The 22408-nt window shown below is 38.7% G+C and overlaps 2 pseudogenes; one reads left to right on the top strand and one right to left on the bottom strand.

The window, feature by feature from the left end:
- Positions 1-976, bottom strand: LOC124982876 (olfactory receptor 11A1-like; annotated as a pseudogene).
- Positions 977-17886: 16910 nt separating this feature from the next.
- On the top strand, positions 17887-17982 carry LOC124984154 (uncharacterized; annotated as a pseudogene).
- Positions 17983-22408: the final 4426 nt, after the last annotated feature.

The following is a 22408-nucleotide window of genomic DNA, read 5'->3' as shown; positions in this document are numbered from 1 at the left end:
TCAATAACTGTCCTGTTCCCCTCGGCAGGCATGCTCTATGATCGGCTGTCCCCTGAGCTGACGAAGAGCACCCTGTACCTCGTGGTTCTCGAGGCCGTAGATGATGGGTTGACCATGGGAGTGAATACAGTGTAGAGGACAGTGAAGGCCTTTTGGAGCCAGCGTGCCATGTGGTCTTTTGGAGCCACACAAACCACAATGAGGGTGCCATAAAACACTCCAACCACATTGAGATGGGAGGAGCAGGTGGAGAAGGCTTTCTGCCTCCTGGGCCTGGAGGTATTTGCAGCACAACCCTCAGGATGAAGGCATAGGATGTCACAATCAGCAGGAAGGGGACCACTGTCAGGAAGCCCGAGATGCTGACTCCAGTTCCCCACACGACTCCCACAATCCCACAGAATAGTCCTACAACTGGAGCGAAGTCACAGAAGGAGTGGTCGATCTCCCTGATGCAAGGACAGAGGGACAGAGGGGCTGCCAGAGCCAGAATGAAGGCAGAGAAGAAGCCACTGAGCCAAGAACCAATGACAAGGCAGCTACAAAACCAGGTGCTCATGAGGACAGGATAGTGAAGGGGATGGCAGATGGCCAAGTAATGGTCATAGGACATGGCCGAGAGCAGGAGGCACTCAGCTGCAGCCAGTGAGGGAAACATGTAGAACTAGATGGCACAGCCAACCAGTGAGATGAAGTCCCTCCCTTCCAGGACACTCCATAACAGCCGAGGCATAATGTTGGAGGTATAGCCAATCTCCAGCAGGGAGAAGTGGCACAGGAGGAAGTACATGGGTGTATGGAGTGTCCGACTGGAGACTACAGCCAGCAGGATGAGGGTATTATCCCCTACTGTCACCACATAGATGGCCAGAAAGAGGCTGAAGGGAAGGAAACCCAGGCGTTGCAGATTCTCAGATCCCACTAGGGTCAGCCAGGTGGTCTGGTTCTCACTGTCATCACTGGACTGCTTCCTCATCTAGATCTGAGCCCAAGAGAAGAGAGAAAGGTAACCAATATTGACCGGTATCGTATAATGGCCACACTCCGTGCTTGGCTTTTTCATTTATACATCACAACAAGCACTGGAGACAAATCTTATTGTCTCCTATTTTTAGAAGAGAAGCTAAGATCCAATGAGTTTAAGTCAATTATTCAGGGTCACTATGGTGGAATCATGATTTGAAACCAAGTTTGCTTGACTCCAAAGCTCCTGTCCAAAATACTGTTCTACAGTGCTTTCCTAAACCTTTTCTGAGTCATAAAAATGTCAGAATTAGCATCACAGAGCAGGGAGTTAGTTTCCTGGCACTCCTAACGGAGCACCAGCAGGAGAACCACACCTGTGAGCAGGTCTGGAAGGGTGGGAGTGGTACCCAGGGGGGAGGTCATTCTACTTTGAAGTCATGTGCATCCCTGAGGCAGCCACTTCCTTTTCCAAGAAAGTCAGACTGGAAATCCAGATAAGCAATCTGTATCATCTACTCTGCGGGAGATGCGATGTAGAAATCCCAGATCCCAGCCCCTTGGACAGTCATTCTTTCTTCCTAGACAAGTGGCCTGGTGACCCTTTGTAAAATAATTTTCAAAATTTGCCCAGTCTCTGGTCAGATATTCAGAAGCTAAGGATTCTTTATTTTTCTTGAGTCTCCTGCCCTGTATTCTCCATACAGGTAAAATACTCAATTTATCCCAACTAACTCTGGGTTCTTAGCAATTTCTACCCTAGTACAGGCTTTCTTCTCTTAGTTTCTGCAGTACTAACTTAACACCAAGCACACAGGGCACCCTGGTAAATATTTATGGAAGGAATAAATAAATGAACTAAGGAATTAGTTACAATAAATTCCCAGTAGCAAATTGCCATGGTAAATTGCAGCATGTGACAACTAATTCTTGTACCACAGAAAGGGGCATGAATGACTACTAAGAGTCATTAGTCTTCCCTAAATGAGAAAACATTGGACTATTGCCATTTAGAGCTTGAGATGGACCTATGATTAAGAATAGAGATGGAAGTCAAAGAGGTGTGCATGTATTCATGTGTGTGTGTGTGTGTGTGTGTGTGTGTGTGTATGACAGGAGAAAGAAACCAGAATGTCCAACATAATCAACATAATACAAATTCTCTACATTTTTGAAGTTGAAAAAGATGCTATTCCACATTCACAGATGGTAGCAAAAACACAGGGTTTTTGTGTTTCTGCTCTGGTCCTACCTTTCCCTCTGGGGTACATCATGCAGACACACATTCAGGAGCCAGGAAGAAACTTGAAACAGGACGCTTGATTTTGCAGACAGATCAAGTGTTCTGTTTCAACTGACCTCAAATTTCTCAAGTGACTAGACTCTGAAGTAGTGCTCAAAAGTTACTATCATGTTTGCCAAGTAATGGATTCAGTCTTGGTGCCTAGTGAAATTCCTAAAGAGTTGTTCTGTAAGAGTTGGAAATCTCAACAGGGATCACCAGGAGCTTGTGAAACTGTGCATGCTCTTTATTGAGAGCATTACCAGATCAGGAGAAAGGATTAGAAAAAGTACATATTAATTTTAGTAAAAAAAGAAGGTAATGACCGTGTGCTTAAAGACAACACTCTTAGTTTTGCTACCATATACCAAAATTATTCATTAATGATTCTGAAAACCTGGAGAAAGTTGTGTAGTGTAAAGGAGAAGGTGCTGGAGATCTTATCTCCACGTATTTTAACAGTGACTTCAAAAGACAGTAAAGATGCATGGCCCCACAAATTTCAGACAATAAGAAATGAAGTGGGTAAATCAATATTATAAGTGGCAGAATTATAATTCAAAACAATCTTGCCTTGGGATACTAACCTAAAAAGATGAAATTTAACAGGGTCACATATAAAAATCTGCAGAGCACTAATGATCAGCTGAAAAAAATATGAGAACAATAAGACCTGATTTAACAGCCATTTTATGTAAAAATAATTTGGATTTGTTTTGTTCATTATCATCAATTAGGATTTGAGAACTGTGGAATAGGAGGAATATATTAAGAATGTGGACGTGCGTATGCCTGTAATCCCAGCAACTCAGGAGGCTGAGGCAGGAGGATCATAAATTTGAGGCCAGCCTCAGCAACCTAGCAAGGTCCTAAGCAACTTAGGGAGAACCTGTTTCTAAAAAAAAAAAAAAAAAAAAAAAAGGAAAAGAAACAAAATGTCTGGGAAAAAAAAGAATGTGGAGATGTTTAATCTGGAAAAGACAAAACTATTGGAAGAATAAAGAAGTTGCTTTCAAATATTTAAGGGAATCTTATGAAAAAGAGGTAATATATTTCATCTATAGAAGTGCGGAAAGCAGAACAAGGGCCAAGGAGGTGTTCGTGGTGGCCTTTGATTGCTCACCTGTGCTGGTTTCCTAAAGGTGATTTTTCTTCTTTTAATGATGCTAGAGATTGAACCCAGGGCTTTGTGCATTCTAGGCAAGTGCTCCACCACTGAACTACAACCTTAGCTCACCTTAAAGTGATTCTTAAGGGGTTAACTATGGTTATTCATAGCATTATTTTTGGGGGTATGAAAATAAGGTAAGATTGAGGGATCAGGGTTGGAGTCAGGGAATAGATTTTCTTCCTAGACCCTCCAGAATTTTGTTGGCAAATACAGGCCTTATCCACTGAAACCTCTTGGAAAAAACAAAACATTAAAGTAATATGGTAAACTCCTATCAGTTTAGGTTGGGTCAGAGGTGGTCGTCTCTGTATGCAGAGAACAATATTGACCCAGATGAAATCTAGATACTCAGATTCAGGGGAGATAGGGACTGACCTGCTTCAGGATTGGAGTCAGCCTCTTTTCTGGATGTCTTTATCCCTGGACTAAATTCTTGTGACAGCTGACGATCTGTGGACTTCCTGCTTCTCTCCTGTGGAACTGCCCTAGCATTGGTTCCTCCCACCCCAGAGAGTTCACAGAAGACTGATGTCCTTATTTTGTGTGTGCGGCTATGGACACACTGCCTTTTTTAGAGCAGGATGGCTTCTCTCCCTTGTGAAGCCTGGAGAAGAGCCTCCATGGAGAGGAGATGTAGCTTGGAGCCAACTGGAGCAGCTGCATCCATGCTTTGGTTCCAGGGGAATGAAGTTTCTGGTCCACAAGAGAGTACCTCCAGGTGTTTCACATGAATCTAATAACATTCTCCTTATGAGACAGGGAAAGACAGGCAAGGCATCTGAATAGCCACAATTAAAGTCAGCATTAACAAATACTTTATGATTTATGAAGCAAATATTAACTTATTTAATAAGTATTCCATTTTCAGAACGAACTGTAAGGTAACATGCAAGTATGTCATTCTTGCAACATTGGAATAGATTAGCAAGAACATGACTATGACTTCTAAAGGCTAAATTAACAGTCTTTCTGCTCTACTATGGGTTAGGACTCCAGGTTCAGCTTCAATCTTGTATCAGGGAGGAGGTGGGGGGAAACTGCTATATAATTATGTAGATAATTTGTTCCATTTAGTTTGATAGTTTAACATCATAGATGAGAATTAAACCAGGTCAAGTGTCTTCAAGATAATGGAAGTAGATAGTAAAATACAGCTGAATGACGAACAAGAAATACAGCACAGAGTCCCTCCCATATGTAACAGAGAGCAGATCTAGACCAGGAGGACTGCACAGAGTCTGAGGTTGGGTTTTCCCGGTTGCACACTAGACTGGTCCTTCCTGGAAGAAATTGAACATGTGTCTCATCTTGGTAGAAGAGACAAAATGGAGAGCCCGGGATGAGGAAAAGCTGACTTCAAGGAAGTAATCAGCATATTTCCATTAAGGAAGTAACTGAGAATAAAATATAGAGGCATAGTCTTGTATTGTGTAAAGAGCCTGAGGGAGATAATAGCTGAGAGAGAGAATAAGATCCTTTTCTGGGTCTAAAGGAAAGTCAATATTTAGTGACTTAAATTTTATGATAATAGTGTGATAAAAATACCCAATTTGTGCTTAAAAGTAATTTTAGTTCTTTTTCTAGTGCTTTAGTGTTATGTGTGAGTTTAAAGCAGAAATGAAGGATCTACATGCTGGTTTTTTCTTTCTTTTTTTCTTTTTGTGATACTAGGGGTAACCTAGTATGGGCTAGGCCAGTCTATCCTTAGGTCTTTTTATTTTTATTTATTTATCTTTGCATACCAGGAATTGGACCCAGGGGTGCTTAAACCCTTAGCTACATCCCCAGCCTTTTTCACTTTTTAATTTTGAGACAGGGTCTCACTAAGTTGCTGAGGTTGGCCTTGAACTTGCAATCTTCCTGCCTCAGCCTCCAGAGTCACTGAATTACAGGAATGCACCACCATGCCTGGCTTCTTTTTATTTTTTATTTTGATACAGGATCTCCCTAAATTTCGCAGGCTGGTCTTGAACTTGAGAATCTTCTGCTTCAGACTCCTGAGTCACTGGAATTACAGGTGTGCACCACTGTGCCCAGACTGTATGCTATATTTTTAGGTATTGCTATGCTTTTGTATAAACATATCATAACATTAATTAATTCAATGTATATTTCTAGAGTGCTTATGGCCTTTCAACCATTGTTCTAAGATTATAGATATAAAGCAGCAAACAAAACAAGATTAGTTTAGAGCATGTATTTATTACTCTTAAGTTACTCATGCCTTGGTAATGGGTTCATAATTCCTTCAGGAGAAACCCTTGTCACCCAGAGGTCATTTTCTTGAATACAACCTGGGAGAAAATTCACCTTCATTAGACCGACTTCTTTTAATTCTCATCCCAACTCATTGATATAAGCATCAGGAAAGAAGGGAGAGGCTATAAAGAGCAGGACATAGTAAAGCCAGATAGCAAAGTAATGATACTAAAAGAAACCCTTTATTGAATAATTTCTAGGTGGGAGAAACTCTAAGAATTTTACAGAAATATCTCCTTGAAACTTTGCAAGAATCCTAGGAGGCAGTTATTATTTTTATCTATGATTTATGTACATCAGGTAACTATGGCACAAAGAGAAATACATTGTCCTGGGTCACAGAGTTAGTAAGTGTTGGAGTCAGAATTCAAATTGGACATTTCAGATTTCAGTTTTGCTTTTGGAAAGGAGAAAGGTACATAAGAGATATTAAGAAAAAGAAGAAAATCATGATTTGACCTGAAAATATGATCAAGTTGGTCCATAAAAATCTATCGTCCGATGTTTCACCTCCTGATTGCAGGTATTCTAGAACAGACACAACAGTTGTGCACACAAATAAAATGTGCCCTAATTTTGCTCCTATTGATTGTCAAGATTTCATCCTGAAAAAAATATAAAGTAGATGTTATCAAACAATGGCCTTAGTCATTAACAAGATCTCAATACAGCATCCTTAAAATACCTCACCATAAGCACTAAAACTTCCTGGTGAGTCCTGAAGGATAAACTAGTTGCAAAGTGAGATTTCAGATAAGGATATGAACTAATACTCTTAATAAGGTTGTTAACTAAATTCAATAAGGGGTTGGAAGATATTAAATAAAGTTTGTTTTTTGGAATAACTGATTGTCCTAAGCCATCCTTCATGAAAGGCATTAGATAGCAAAACCAACTGTCTTTCAAGACTAGTCTTGGATCTTGATAACAAGTCATGTGTCAACAGCACATATGAATTAAAATGAATTAAGTATTTTAAAATATATTTCCTTCTAGTACTCACATTTTTTCACATAGATGTAGTTATTATCAATACATACAATTTGGATCCCTACATCTCATCTAATATTTTATTATAAACATTTTATATGTCTATTTAAAATAATCATAGAATATTCATTATGTAGATGTAGCACAATTTGCCATATTTTTTTTTTCGTTTCTTTTTTTTTTAATTGTAAAAAAATGGGAACATGTTTCTCTATTTGTGCATGGCGTAAAGGCATACCATTTGTGTAATCATAAATTTACATAGGGTAATGTTGTTTGATTCATTCTGTTATTTTTTCACTTCCCCCCACCCCTCCCACCCCTCTTTTCCCTCTATACAGTCCTTTCTTCCTCCATTCTTGCCCCCCTCCCGACCCTAACTTTAACCCCTCCCATCCCCCATTATGTGTCATCATCCACTTATCAGCGATATTATTCGTCCTTTAGTTTTTTGAGATTGGCTTATCTCACTTAGCATGATATTCTCCAATTTCATCCATTTGCCTGCAAATGCCATAATTTTATCATTCTTTATGGCTGAGTAATATTCCATTGTATATATATATATATATATATATACCACAGTTTCTTTATCCATTCATCAATTGAAGGACATCTAGGTTGGTTCCACAATCTGGCTATTGTGAACTGAGCAGCTATGAACATTGATGTGGCTGTATCTCTGTAAAATGCTGATTTTAAGACCTTTGGGTATAGGCCAAGGAGTGGGATAGCTGGGTCAAATGGTGGTTCCATTCCAAGCTTTCTGAGGAATCTCCATACTGCTTTCCAGAGTGGCTGCACTAATTTGCAGCCCCACCAGCAATGTATGAGTGTACCTTTCTCCCCACATCCTTGCCAACACCTGTTGTTGCTTGTATTCTTGATAATCACCATTCTAATTGGGGTGAGATGGAATCTTAGGGTGGTTTTGATTTGCATTTCTCTTATTACTAGAGATGTTGAACATTTTTCCATATGTTTGTTGATTGCTTGTAGATCTTCTTCTGTGAAGTGTCTATTCATTTCCTTAGCCCATTTGTCGATTGGATTATTTGCATTCTTGGTGTAGAGTTTTTTGAGTTCTTTATAGATTCTGGAGATTAGCGCTCTATCTGAAGTATGATTGGCAAAGATTTTCTCCCACTCTGTAGGCTCTTTCTTCGCATTGCTGATAGTTTCCTTTGCTGAGAGAAAGCATTTTAGTTTGAATCTATCCCAGTTATTGATTCTTGCTTTTATTTCTTGTGCTATGGGAGTCCTGTTGAGGAAGTCTGGTCCTAAGCCGACATGTTGAAGCTCTGGACCTACTTTTTCTTCTATAAGATGCAGGGTCTCTGGTCTGATTCCGAGGTCCTTAATCCATTTTGAGTTTAGTTTCGTGCATGGTGAGAGATATGGGTTTAGTTTCATTCTGTTGCATATGGATTTCCAATTCTCCCAGCACCATTTGTTGAAGAGGCTATCTTTTCTCCATTGCATATTTTTGGCCCCTTTGTCTAGCATGAGAAAATTGTATTTATTTGGGTTTGTGTCCGTGTCCTCTATTCTGTACCATTGATCCACCTTTCTATTTTGGTACCAATACCATGCCGTTTTTGTTACTATTGCTTTGTAGTAGAGTTGAAGATCTGGTATTGCGATACCCCCTGCTTCACTCTTTCTGCCAAGGATTGCTTTAGCTATTCTGGGTTTTTTATTCTTCCAGATGAATTTCATAATTGCTTGCTCTATTTCTGCAAGGTACATCATTGGGATTTTAATTGGAATTGCATTGAATCTGTATAGCACTTTAGGTAGTATGGCCATTTTGACCACATTAATTCTTCCTATCCAAGAACATGGGAGATTTTTCCATTTCTAAGGTTTTCTTTAATTTCTTTCTTTAGTGTTCTGTAGTTCTCATTGTAGAGGTCTTTCACCTCTTTTGTGAGATTGATTCCCAAGTATTTTATTTTTTTCGATGCTATTGTGAATGGGGTAGTTTTCCTAATTTCTCTTTCTGAAGATTCATCACTTATGTATAAAAATGCCTTAGATTTATGTGCATTGATCTTATGTCCCGCTACTTTACTGAATTCACTTATGAGATCTAAAAGTTTTCTGGTGGAATTTCCTGGTTCCTCTAAGTATATAATCATATCATCAGCAAATAGGGATAGTTTGAGTTCTTCTTTTCCTATTCGTATCCCTTTAATTTCTTTGGTCTGTCTAATTGCTCTGGCTAGAGTTTCAAGGACGATATTGAAAAGAAGTGGTGAAAGAGGGCATCCCTGCCTTGTTCCAGTTTTTAGGGGGAATGCTTTCAGTTTTTCACCATTTAGAATGATATTAGCCATGGGCTTAGCATAGATGGCCTTTACAATGTTAAGGAATGTTCCCACTATCCCTATTTTTTCTAGTGTTTTGAGCATGAAGGGGTGCTGTATTTTATCAAATGCTTTTTCTGCATCTATTGAAATAATCATGTGATTCTTGACTTTAAGTCTATTGATATGGTGAATGACATTTATTGATTTCCTGATGTTGAACCAACCTTGCATCCCTGGGATGAAACCCACTTGATCATGGTGCACTATCTTTTTAATATGTTTTTGTATGTGATTTGCTAAAATTTTGTTTAGAATTTTTGCGTCAATGTTCATTAAGGATATTGGTCTGAAATTTTCTTTCCTCAATGTGTCTCTGTCTGGTTTAGGTATCAGGGTAATATTGGCTTCATAGAATGAGTTTGGGAGGGTTCCCTCCTCTTCTATTTTATGGAATACTTTGAGAAGTATTGGAATGAGCTCTTCTTTAAAAGTTTTGTATAACTCGGCTGAGAACCCATCTGGTCCTGGACTTTTCTTTGTTGGTAGGCTTTTGATGACTTCTTCTATTTCATTACTTGAAATTGGTCTATTTAAATTGTGTATGTCCTCCTCGTTCAGTTTAGGCAATTCATATGTCTCTAGAAATTTGTTGATGTCTTCGAAATTTTCTATTTTTTGGAGTATAGATTTTCAAAATAGCTTCTAATTATGTTTTGTATTTCAGTCGTGTCTGTTGTGATATTTCCTTGTTCATTCCGAATTTTAGTGATTTGGGTTTTCTCTCATCTTCTCTTTTTTAGTGTGGCTAAAGGTTTATCAATTTTGTTTATTTTTTCGAAGAACCAACTATTTATTTTGTCAATTTTTTGTATTGTTTCTTTTGTTTCAATTTCGTTGATTTGAGCTCTGAGTTTAACTATTTCCTGCCTTCTACTACTTTTGGTGTTGGTCTGTTCTTCTTTTTCTAGGGCTTTGAGCTGTAGTGTTAGGTCGTTTATTTGTTGATATCTACTTCTTTTGTTGAATGTGCCCCATGAAATAAATCTTCCTCTAAGTACTGCATTCATAGTGTCCCAGAGATTTTGACAGTATGTTTCTTTGTTCTCATTTACCTCTAAGAATTTTTTAATTTCCTTCCTAATATCTTCTGTTATCCATTCATCATATAATAGCATATTGTTTAATCTCCAGGTGTTGGAGTAGTTTCTGTTTTCTACTCTTTCATTTATTTCTAACTTCAATCCATTATGATCTGATAGAATACAAGGTAGTGTCTCTAACTTCTTGTATTTGCTAACATTAGCTTTGTGGCATAAAATATGGTCTATTTTAGAGAAGGATCCATGTGCTGCTCAGAAGAAAGTGTATTCGCTCTTGGTTGGATGGTATATTCTATAAATGTCTGTTAAGTCTAAATTATTGATTGTGTTATTGAGATCTATGGTTTCTTTGTTCAATTTTTGTTTGGAAGATCTGTCCAGTGGTGAGAGAGGCGTGTTAAAATCACCTAGTATTATTGTGTTATGGTCTATTTGGTTTCTAAAATTGAGAAGGATTTGTTTAACATACATGGATGAGCCACTGTTTGGGGCATAGATGTTTATGATTGTTATATCTTGCTGGTTTATGCTTCCCTTAAGCAGTATGAAATGTCCTTCTTTATCCCTTCTGACTAACATTGGCTTGAAGTCCACATTATCTGAAATGAGGATGGATACTCCAGCGTTTTTGCTGAGTCCATGTGCATGGTATGTTTTTCCCCAACCTTTCACCTTTAGTCTATGGGTAACTCTTTCTATGAGGTGAGTCTCTTGCAGGCAACATATTGTTGGATCTTTCTTTTTAATCCAATCTGCCAGTCTATGTCTTTTGATTGATGAATTCAGGCCATCAACATTCAGGGTTATTATTGAGATATGACTTGTATTCCCGGTCATTTGGTTCATTTTTTAAATTTTATTTATTTTTTTGACACAACTTCGTTCCTCCTTTATTTGACAGTTTCTTTAGGATAATTCCTCCCTTTGTTGATTTGCTTCTTTGTTTTTTATCTCTTCCTCATGGAATATTTTGCTGAGAATGTTCTGTAATGCTGGCTTTCTTTTTGTAAATTCTTTTAGCTTTTGTTTATCATGGAAGGATTTTATTTCATCGTCAAATTTGAAGGTAAGCTTTGCTGGGTATAAGATTCTTGGTTGGCATCCATTTTCTTTCAGAGCTTGAAAAATGTTGTTCCAGGCCCTTTTAGCTTTTAGGGTCTGGATTGAAAAATCTGCTGATATCCGTATTGGTTTCCCCCTGAATGTAATTTGGTTCTTTTCCCTCACATCCTTTAAAATTCTGTCTTTATTTTGTATGTTAGGTATTTTCATTTTAATGTGCCTTGGTGTGGGTCTGTTGTAATTTTGTGTATTTGGAGTCCTATAAGCCTCTTGAACTTGATTTTCCATTTCATTCTTCAGATTTGGGAAATTTTCTGGTATTATTTCATTGAATAATTGTTCATTGCTTTGGTTTGTTTCTCTAAGCCTTCCTCAATCCCAATAATTCTCAAATTTGGCCTTTTCATGATATCCCATAGTTCTTGCAGATTCTGTTCATGATTTCTTACCATCTTCTCTGTTTGTTCAACTTTGTTTTCAAGATTAAATATTTTGTCTTCAATATCTGAGGTTCTGTCTTCCAGGTGTTCTATCCTATTGGTTATGCTTTCTATGGAGTTCTTAATTTGGTTTATTGTTTCCTTCATTTCAAGGATTTCTGTTTGTTTTTTTTTCAATATCTCTAACTCTTTATTGAAATGATCTTTTGCTTCCTGTATTTGCTCTTTTAACTGTCGATTGGTGCGATCATTCAATGCCTGCATTTGCTCTTTCTTCTCATCATTCAATGCCTGCATTTGCTCTTTCATCTCATCATTTGCTTCCCTGATCATTTTAATTATGTACATTCTGAACTCCCTTTCTGTCATTTCTTCTGCCATGCTGTCATTGGATTTTATTGATGTAACATCTAGATTTGTTTGGGGCATTTTCTTCCCTTGTTTTCTCTTATTGTTCAGGAATCAGTGGATCATTAAGATATTGCAGATTTCCTCTATTGACTTATAATGTCCCTGAAGATTGCTAGTATATTCCCTCTTATCCTTCAGTAGCCTGAAGTCTTAGAGGAAGTTGATAATGCGGTGCTCCACAAGGAAGCTGCCTCTCTAGGGTTGGTGACCCTCAGGTGGGGTATATTCCCTGCTAGTGGGCAGAGGTGCCTCCACTTTTTGACCAATGGTCATCCAAAGGGGAACTAGACTGCGGGCTGAGGCAAGGCGTGTTTGTGCCTGTGTCTCTGGTTTCACTGTCCTTGTGGGAAAACCTCACCCGGCAGGGAAAACTCACCCGGTGGGGAGGTCTCGCTGGTCAGTTCCCCTCCTAGAGGTTCCCCTCAATCTACAACTACCGCCTGTGCTGGGCTGCCTTCCTCTGCAATGTTCCCAGGGTCCTGGACCTACCTCCTGGGCCTGGGAGCCTTACCCTTCTCCTTAGGCTGCCTCTCCTCAGAGAATCTGCCCGCAGTCCTGGAAACTTCGCTCCGCCCCTAGGCGTGTCTCTGTGCGGTTCTTCCACCAAGAAGCGGCCTAGGTCCTGGGACCCTGCTCTGCACCTAATCGCCTGGCTATGCGGCCCTTCCTCTGAGCCGCCACCTGGAGCCCTGTACAATAGCTCCGAGTCACAGCAACACGCCACACGCCTCTTCCTCCGGACAGCCTCCCGGTGTTCCAACGCAGTCACTAGGAGTTCAAGCAACTCACTTCGCGTCTCCTCCTCCCGCCAACCGCCCGTAGCCCTAGGCAGTCACTCCGAGTCCAAGTGTTCCTCCTCCTCCTCCTCGGGGTAGCCCCCCGGGTTTTCAGGAGCGGTCACTCTGAGACCAAGCGACCCACCACGCTCCTCCTCTGGGCAGGCCACCAGTGTTCAGGAGCGGTCACTTTGAGTCCAAACAACTCACCACTCGCCTCCTCCTCTGGCAACCGCCTGTAGCTCTGATGCAGTCACTCCAAGACCAAGTGACCCGCCGCGCTCCTCCTCTTCCTCCGGGTAGCCCCCTGGTGTTCAGAAGCGGTCGCTCTGAGTCCAAACAGCTCGCAGCGCAGCTCCTCCTCAGGCAGCCGCCCGGAGCCCCAGTGGTTGCTCCGAGTCCAAGCGCTGTGCTGAGCCGCCTCCTCTACGATGTTCCCAGTGGTCCGTGTTTACCACTCCAGCGGGGGGAGGGGCGTCTCGCCGGGCAGCTCTACTTCACAAAGTTCCCTGTGTTCCGGGACTACCGCCCCATCCGGGATGCCTCCCCAACGGGAGAGACTCACCCGGTGGCTTTGAGTTGGTTCCAAGTCTCTCACTATCTCCTCTTTTGAATCCTGCGTCCTGGAGCAACATGAAATGCAGCCACCATCTAGTCCGTCATCTTGAAACCTCTCCATATTTTTTTTACTGAAGCTTTGAGTTGGGAGGGACCCTAAACCATATATATTCTAACCTTCCACTAGGTAAGGAGGTAATTTATTCTGCTTTAATCTATGTTCACTCATAAGAAGACGTTATCTTTTGAGGTATCATATTCATTCAACAAATAAACATTTTTGAATCCCACAACATATTAGGCATTATTGGTGTGCAAGACATGGGATTTGTCTGCAGATTAACTGTAGTACAATACTGAATATGTGATAACTGTAACAAAAGAGATACATAGTTTATTGAAATTACAGAGAAGGGAGTAATGGAATTTAATGGAGAGAGTGAACTATGTTTTAGAATTTAGAGAACAGTCAAGGTTTTAGAAAGTTGAAAATCAGGGTAAAGATCTTCAATGCCCACCCATGAAGGAGTAGAGGATATTAGACTAGTTCTCTTGCTGAAGAACTACAAAATAGACCAAATATATGAAATATCTGTCTTCAGCTATTGAAAAACACAACATAGATTTGTAATCCCTTAGAGAAGGGAAGCTATTGAGGTGAGCTCTACTATCATGTCAGTTTTCTGCATTGATACATTTTGCAGATCTGGGTTCTAGGAGGGACAGAGCATGGTTGTCTTGCTGAACTGAAGAGACAGCAATCAGAGTTTGTGAAGGTAGAGATGGTTTGAGTTTGAGGGCAGAAGAGAAGGGATGTATGTAGAGAAGGAGTTCTAGAAACCTGAATAAGGAGGAATTCCCATGAAACTGACTATTAGTAGGAGCTGAAAGTTAGGTAACTACTGGAATTTGTATGGAGTGGGAGAGACTTGAATTCCAACAAACCAGAGTAGAGAAATCTCATTGAAAATCTGAAGTATTCAGTAAGTACCTCAGAAAGGCTACACCTCAGGAATAGGGATTAAATAATCTAAGAATTAATGATTATCTAGATCTGTCCTAAGAAGGCTTAGATATAAAGATTCAACAGAAACCTCAAGTATATTAACTGTCTATGAATACAAAGCCAAAACTCTTAAAAGGAAGACAACAAAATGCAGACACTCAACAACAGAACATCTGTCATACCCACCATTAACTAAAACAGAAATACAAAGAAGCAGATGAATGTGACCATTATCAAGGGAAAAATAAAGCAACAAAGGACATTAGCAAGATGACAGAAGAAGAAACTCCAGTCCCTTCTTCCTCCCAATAAACATGGATTTAATATTCTGTAAACCAATTATCATTATGAAAAATCCAGAAACCAATTAAGAGGGTTAGGCACCAAATGTTAGCTTGAAACCAAACTATCAAAGTCTAGTAAGAAAATTTCCAGCATCCACTTACCTGTTATTCTCACTAAGGTGGCATTGCAGGATCAAGAAACATCTACTTCCTCATGTCTCCCTGAAAGGCGAAAGGAATGAAATGTACTTCCAACATTCTGACTTTTTGGGGTGCTGCTGTGGACTTGGTTTCTGTATTTTCCTGAAACTAAGCATTGACAGGAACAGGGCTTAGATTGTGGATGGTTAAGAACAAAGATCATCAATGTGGCTTGGTCCAGTATCAGATTTGCAGTTATCATAGACTGGCACTAGGTGGAACTCCGGTATAGCAACTTTCCTTTTTCTCTTTTGTGGGCACTGAGGGTTGAACCCAGGACCTCCCACATGCCAGACAAGTGCTCTGTCACTGTAGTATAACCCCAGTCTCAGTACAACAACTTTCTATAGCACCAGAGAAGCAGCAGTATCACAGACAGATACAAAGAAGACCTCCTAAGTAGAAACCAGCAAACCTCTCCAATTAGGAGATTTCATGTATGAATTCAGAAAACATGAATCCTCAGAAAAGACTTGAAAGGGATTGAGATTCTCTAACTGAGCCGCATGGAGAAAGTCCTGTCTGAAAGCACACATCAAAAACTAGCAGCAGCAGTTGGTTTTCAAATGCTAAAGTCTCAACAATAAACAATAACATACAAAGAAACAGTGAAACATAGCCTATTTAAAGGAACACATTGTCTTTAGAAATTGACTTTAAAGAAGGGAGAACACACGAATGAATGTGAAATATAATACAAGTATAGAATTGATCATAAAATGATAGTGTGTTTTTTATTCAAATGCTATAAATTGAACATCCATGTAATGAGCACTCAGATCAATAAATAGAATATAACCAGACTACGAGAAGTCCCCTTTCTGACTGCAACCTTCTCCATTCCCAGATGTAACTACTATCCTTACTTATATGGTAATTATTACTTCCTTACCTTTCTTTACAGTTTACAACTTAGTTGTGCATGCATACAAATAAAATTTGTCTTCCTTGCCTTCTATCCAAAATTGAGTCTCTCTGTGTGCCTTCTTTTTTGACTTGGGTTATTTTGTTCAAAATTATTTATGACCTGAATCCCCACAGCTTTTTCATTTTTGGTGCTGTGTTCTATAGTGAGACTTGTATAACAATTTATTGGAGTGGGATAACTGGGTCAAGTGGTGGGTCCATTCCAAGTTTTCTGAGGACTCTCCATACTGCTTTCCAGAGTGGCTGCACCAATTTGCAACTCCACCAGCAATGTATGAGTGTACCTTTCTCCCCACATCCTTGCCAACACCTATTGTTGCTTGTATTCTTGATAATCGCCATTCTAATTGGAGTGAGATGAAATCTTAGGGTGGTTTTAATTTGCATTTCTCTAATTACTAGGGATGAGGAGCACTTTTCATATATTTGTTAATTATCTGTATATCTTCTTCTGTGAAGTGTCTGCCCAGTTCCTTAGCCTATTTGACCTAGTTATCACACTCCTCAGTTTATACCCAAAGGACTTAAAATCAGCATACTACAGTAACACAGCCACATTAATGTTTATAGCAGCTCAATTTACAGTAGCTAGATTGTGGAACCAACCTAGATGCCCTTCAATAGATGAGTGGATAAAGAAACTGTGGTATATATACACAATAGAATATTATGCAGCCTTAAAGAAGAATAAAATTATAACATTTGCAGGTAAATGGATGAAATTGGAGATTATCATGCTGAGTGAAATAAGCCAATCCCCAAAAACCAAAGGCCAAATGTTTTTTCTGATAAGTGAACGATGATACATAACAGGGGTGGAGGGGTAAGGCATGGATGGAGGAAGGATGGATTGTGTAGAGGAAAATGAGGGGTGTGGAGGGGATAAGGGGAAGGAAAGATAATAGAATGAGACAAACATCATTACCCTATGTACATGTATGATTATATAGTGTGACTATACTTCGTATACAATTAGAGAAATGAAAGTTGTACCCCATTTGTGTACAATGAATCAAAATAATAATAATTTTTAAAAGTCTAATCACATAGAAATATGAATTTTGGTTCAACAAAAGATACTATAAGAGAAAGTCACAAAATAAAAGAAAATATTTGTAACTAATATAAAGACTTAAAATTTGTATGTAGAATATATATGGAACTGATAAATAAAAGACAGAAAGTGGGGCTGAGGGTATAGCTCAGTGGTAGAGCACTTGCCTAGCACATGTGAGGCACTGGGTTCTATCCTCAGCACAACATAAAAATACATAAGTAAAACAATGGTATTGTGTCTGTCTACAAGCAAAAGAAATTTAAAAACAGAAAGCTCCACACAAAAAAAAAAAATTGGTGAAAAACTTGAACTACTCCTTAAAAAGGAAATCCAAGTAGTCAATAAAAATAACAAGGGGGATTCAACCTCACTAATAATCAGATAAATTTAAATTAAAATCTCAATGTGCTAACAGTATGCACCCACCAGATTAGCCAAAATACTAAAAATCTGACAGAACTAACATAAAAAGGACTTTTATATCTTTTATATCTTCTGGTAGGAGAAAAATTTATGTAACTACTTTAGAAAACATGTTGGCATTACCTAGTATATACGAAAGCCATAGGATGCAGAAATTTCACTCCTACATATAAAAATTAAAGAACTTCATACCCAAATCCTAGGATACTTATAGCATAAATATAGGCCAGTAGAATAAATAGGAACTGGGAGGAGGGAAAAGAGAGAAGTGAAGGGAAGGGGAAGATAATGGGCAGTGAAATTGGTAAAATATGTTATGCTATGTGATACAAATGTATCACAACGAATCCCACTGTTTGTATAATTATAATGCACCAAAAAAACTTTCATGCCTATACTGTTAGTAATCCCCAAAATATTAATAACCCAACTGTGCCTTAAGAGTATAATGGAAAACAGGGCATAGCGGTGCATGCCAGTAATCCCAGCAACTCAGGAGGTTAAGGCAGGTGCTAGCCTCAGCAACTTAGCAAGAACCTCAAAAACTTGGTGAGAATCTGTCTCAAAATTAAAAAAGGAATGGGGACTTAGTTCAGTGGTAAAGTACCTGTAGGTTCACTCCTCAGTACCAAAAAAAGAGGTGAAAAGAAAGTATAATGGACAGATCCTTTGGTGGTTCATAAGGGTGGTGACTGGGTTTTCAGAACACTGTGTGAGATATGCCTTTCTCAAACATTATCCACACATTACCCATCTGATGTGAAATAATAATCATAAAAATTTTTTTAAGGAGTAAAATCAATAAACTGTTTTTTATGTTGTTGGTTTTTTTTTTTTTTACATAGGATAATGATGTCTGTCTCTTTCCACTATCTTTTCTGTTCCCACCCTTTCCCCTTCCCCATTTCCCTCTACACAATCCAAGTTTCTTCCATTCTTCTCCTACCCCCTAGTCCCGCCCCCCATTATGTATCATCATCCATTTATCCGAGAAAACATTTGGCTTTTGGTATTTTGGGATTGGCTTACTTCACTTAGCATGCTATTCTCCAATTTCATCCATTTACCTGCAAATGTCATAATTTTATTCATCTTTAAGGCTGAATGATATTCTATTGTGTATATATACCACAGTTTCTTTATCCACTCATCTATTGAAGGGCATCTAGGTTGGTTCCACAATGTAGCTACTGTAAATTGAGCTGCTATAAACATTGATGTGGCTGTGTTACTGTAGTATGCTGATTTTAAGTCCTTGGGTATAGGCCAAGGAGTGAGACAGCTGGGTCAAATGGTGGTTCCATTCCAAGTTTTCTAAGGAATCGTCACACTGCTTTCCAGAGTGGCTACACCAATTTACAACTCCACCTGCAATGTATGAGTATACCTTTTCCCCCACATTCCCACCAATACCTATTATTGCTTGTATTCTTGATAATCGCCATTCTAGTTGGGGTGAGATGAAATCTTAGGGTAATTTTGATTTGCATTTCTCTTATTACTAGAGATGTTGAACAGATATATTTTTCATATATCTGTTCATTGCTTGTAGATCTTCTTCTGTGAAATGTCTGCTCATTTCCTTAGCCCATTTATTGATTGGGTTATTTGTATTTTTGGTATAGAATTTTTTGAGTTCTTTATAGATTTTGGAGATTAGTGCTCTGTCTGATGTGTGTGTGGCAAAGATTTTCTCCCACTCTGTAGGCTCTCTCTTCACATTGCAGATCAGTTCCTTTGAAGAGAAAAAGTTTTTTAGTTTGAATCTATTCCATTTATTGATTCCTGCTTTTATTTCTTGTGCTTTGGGAGTCATGTTAAGGAAGTCTGGTCCTAAGCTGACATGATGATTTGGATCTACTTTTTCTTCTGTTAAGTACAGGGTCTCTGGTCTAATTCCTAGGTCCTTGATCCATTTTGGATTGAGTTTTGTGCAGGGTGAGAGGTAGGGGCTTAGTTTCATTTTGCTGCATATAGATTTCCAGTTTTCCCAGGACCATTTGTTGAAGAGGCTACCTTTTCTCCATTGTATGTCTTTGGCATCTTTGTCTAGTATGAGATCTGTATTTATTTGGGTTTGTCTGTGTGTCCTCTATTCTGTACCACTGGTCTGCCTGTCTATTTTGGTGCCAATACCAAGTCATTTTTGTTACTATTGCTCTGTAGTATAGTTGAAGTTCTGGTATTGTGATACCTCCTGCTTTGCTCTTCCTACTAATGATTGCTTTGGCTATTCTGGGTCTCTTATTCTTCCAAATAAATTTCATGATTGCTTGCTCTATTTCTGTGAGGTACATCATTGGGATTTTAATTGGAATTGCATTGAATTTGTATAGCACTTTTGGTAGTATGGCTATTTTGACAATATTAATTCTGCCTATCCATGAGCAAGGGAGATCTTTCCATCTTCTAAGGTTTTCTTTAATTTCTTTCTTTAGTGTTCTGTAGTTTTCATTGTAGAGGTCTTTCACCTCTTTTGTTAGATTGATTCCCAAGTATTTTATTTTTTTGAGGCTATTGTGGATGGGGGTAGTTTTCCTAATTTCTCTTTCAGAGGATTTACCACTTATGAATAGAAGTGCATTAGATTTATGGGTGTTGATTTTATATCTTGCTACTTTGCTGAATTCATTTATGAGTTCTAGAAGTTTTCTGGTGGAGTTTTTTGGATCCTCTAAATATAGAATCATGTCGTCGGCAAATAGTGACAGATTGAGTTCTTCTTTTCCTATTTGTATTCCTTTAATTTCTTTGGTCTTTCTGATTGCTCTGGCTAGAGTTTCAAGGATAATATTGAATAGAAGTGGTGAAAGAGGGCACCCCTTCCTTGTTCCAGTTTTTACAGGGAATGTTTTCAGTTTTTATCCATTTACAATGATGTTTAGACTTATCATAATATATTTTTTGGTGGCATTTAAAAGAAATCTTTGCTTACCCTGAAGTCATAGATGTCTTCATTTTCATCTAAATGTTTTTTTTTCATTTTTTTTCCTGTTAGTCATTAATTTATTTGTAATTGATTTGTGTCTGTGTTGTAATGTAGAGCTCACATTTCTTTATTTTCCCTGTATGATTATTATATTGTCTAGAATAATTTATTGAAAAGTCTGTTATTTCCCTGTTGTTTTTTTATTTAATATATATTTTATTTGTTTTAATTAATTTTACATGACAGTAGAATGCATTTTGACATATCATACATAAATGGAGTATAACTTCTCATTTGTCTGGTTGTACATGATGTAGAGTTACACAGGTCACGTAGTTGTCTATGCACATAGGGTAATAAAGTCTGATTCATTCTACTATTATTCTTACCCCTCAGTCCTTCCCTTCATTACCTTCTGTCTAGTTTGAAATACCTTTAATCCCCCCCCCCCCCATTGTGAATTAGCAACCACATATCAGAGAAAACATTAGAATTTTGGCTTTTTGGGATTAGTTTATTTAACTTAGCAAGATATTCTCCAATTCCATCCATTTACCTGCAAATACCATAATTTTATTCTTCCTTAAGGCTGAGTAATATTCCATTGTGTATGTTTACCACAGTTTCTTTATCCATTCATCTGTTTAAGGACACCTGGGTTGCTTCCATAGTTTAGCTACTGTGAGTTGAAACTCTATAAACATTGATGTGGCTATGTTACTGTAGTATGCTGATTTTAAGTCCTTGGAGTATGAACTGAGGAGTGGGATAGCTGGGTCAGATGGTGGTTTCATGCCAAGTTTTCTGAGGAATCTCCATGCTGCTTTCCATAGTGGTTGCACCAATTTGCAGTCCCACAGCAATGTATGAGTGTACTTTCCCCCCACATCCTCACCAACATTTACTTTTGCTTGTATTCTTTGTGCCTTCATCAATCCCAATAATTCTTAAATTTGGTCTTTTCATGATGTCCCATAGTTCTTGGAGATTCTGTTCATGATTTCTTACCATCTTCTCTGTTTGGGCAACTTTAGTTTCAAGATTAAATATTTTGTCTTCATTGTCTGAGGTTCTGTCTTCCAAGTGGTCTAGACTTTTGGTAATGCTTTCCATTGAGTTTTTTTATTTGGTTTATTGTTTCCTTCATTTCATGGATTTCTGTTTGGTTTTTTTTGAGAATCTCTATCTCTTTGTTGAAATGATCTTTTGCTTCCTGCAGTTGCACTTTCAACTTATTGGTATTATCAATCATTTCTTGCATTTGCTCTCTTATCTCATCCTTTGCTTCACGAATCTTCTTAATCATGTATAATCTGAAGTCCTTTTCTGACATTTCTTCTAACATACTGTCATTAGATTCTATTAATATAGAATCTAGATTTGTTTGGATCATTCTCTTCCCTTGGTTTTTCATGTTGTTCATGTATCTTCCCCTCTAGCAGTGCAGATCTGGGGTATTACAGATTTCCCCCTACAGGCTTATAGTGGCCCTATAGGTTTCCAAAACCCTTTCTGTAAGGGGAGATCAATATTAGCAGTGCCCAATTCAGACACTATGCAATCCTAGACCAAATAGCCCCTAGGAGGACAATAACAAAATTGTCATAATAACAGAGTGAGTTCAAATATTATCTTCAGTAAAACAAACAAGTTTGCAGTAAGGTCTGCAGTTTCAAATGGAGGACAAAGAGGATGCAGAGGGATGTAGAATGTAGCTATTAATGGGATAAGAAAAGAATATACAGAAGTTCTAGATAATAGAAAGGGTGAGAGTGTAATCAAAAGAATTGGATATTAGCATGCAAAAAAGGGAGAAAGAGACTCTGAGGGAACAGGTAAACAAAAGGAAAAGAGAGCAAGAAAAGTAAAGAAATAAAAACAAAATTTTTCAATAAGGAGAAAAAAGAAAATCTGCAGTTTAACAGTCATATAGTAATGAAACCTCCCAGTGTTCAGTAGCCTGATGCATGAGAGGTACCTGACAATGAGCTTCAAGCCTCCAGCAGGCGTCTCAGGATGGGATTTGCCCCACCTGAAGATCGGAGCTATGGCTTCCAGGATTATCCAAGATGGCCGCTCTGGCTTTGAAATGTGTTGGCAAATGGGGAGCTGCAGCTCAGGGTGTGGAAGTGGTCAGCTGGAGGTCCTGGAGGTGGGATGCGGTTGGTCAGGTAGGGGTCCTGGAGGTTGGGTGTGTTTGGTGTGGTTGTGGGATCCTGGAGGCTGGTTGCAATCAGTCGGTCTGGGGTCCCGGTGA

Source organism: Sciurus carolinensis, chromosome 4 (assembly GCF_902686445.1).
Source record: "Sciurus carolinensis chromosome 4, mSciCar1.2, whole genome shotgun sequence".
Lineage (NCBI taxonomy): Eukaryota > Metazoa > Chordata > Mammalia > Rodentia > Sciuridae > Sciurus > Sciurus carolinensis.
Note: the sequence above shows the minus strand (reverse complement) of the source record. Positions and strands in the feature narration are given on the sequence as shown.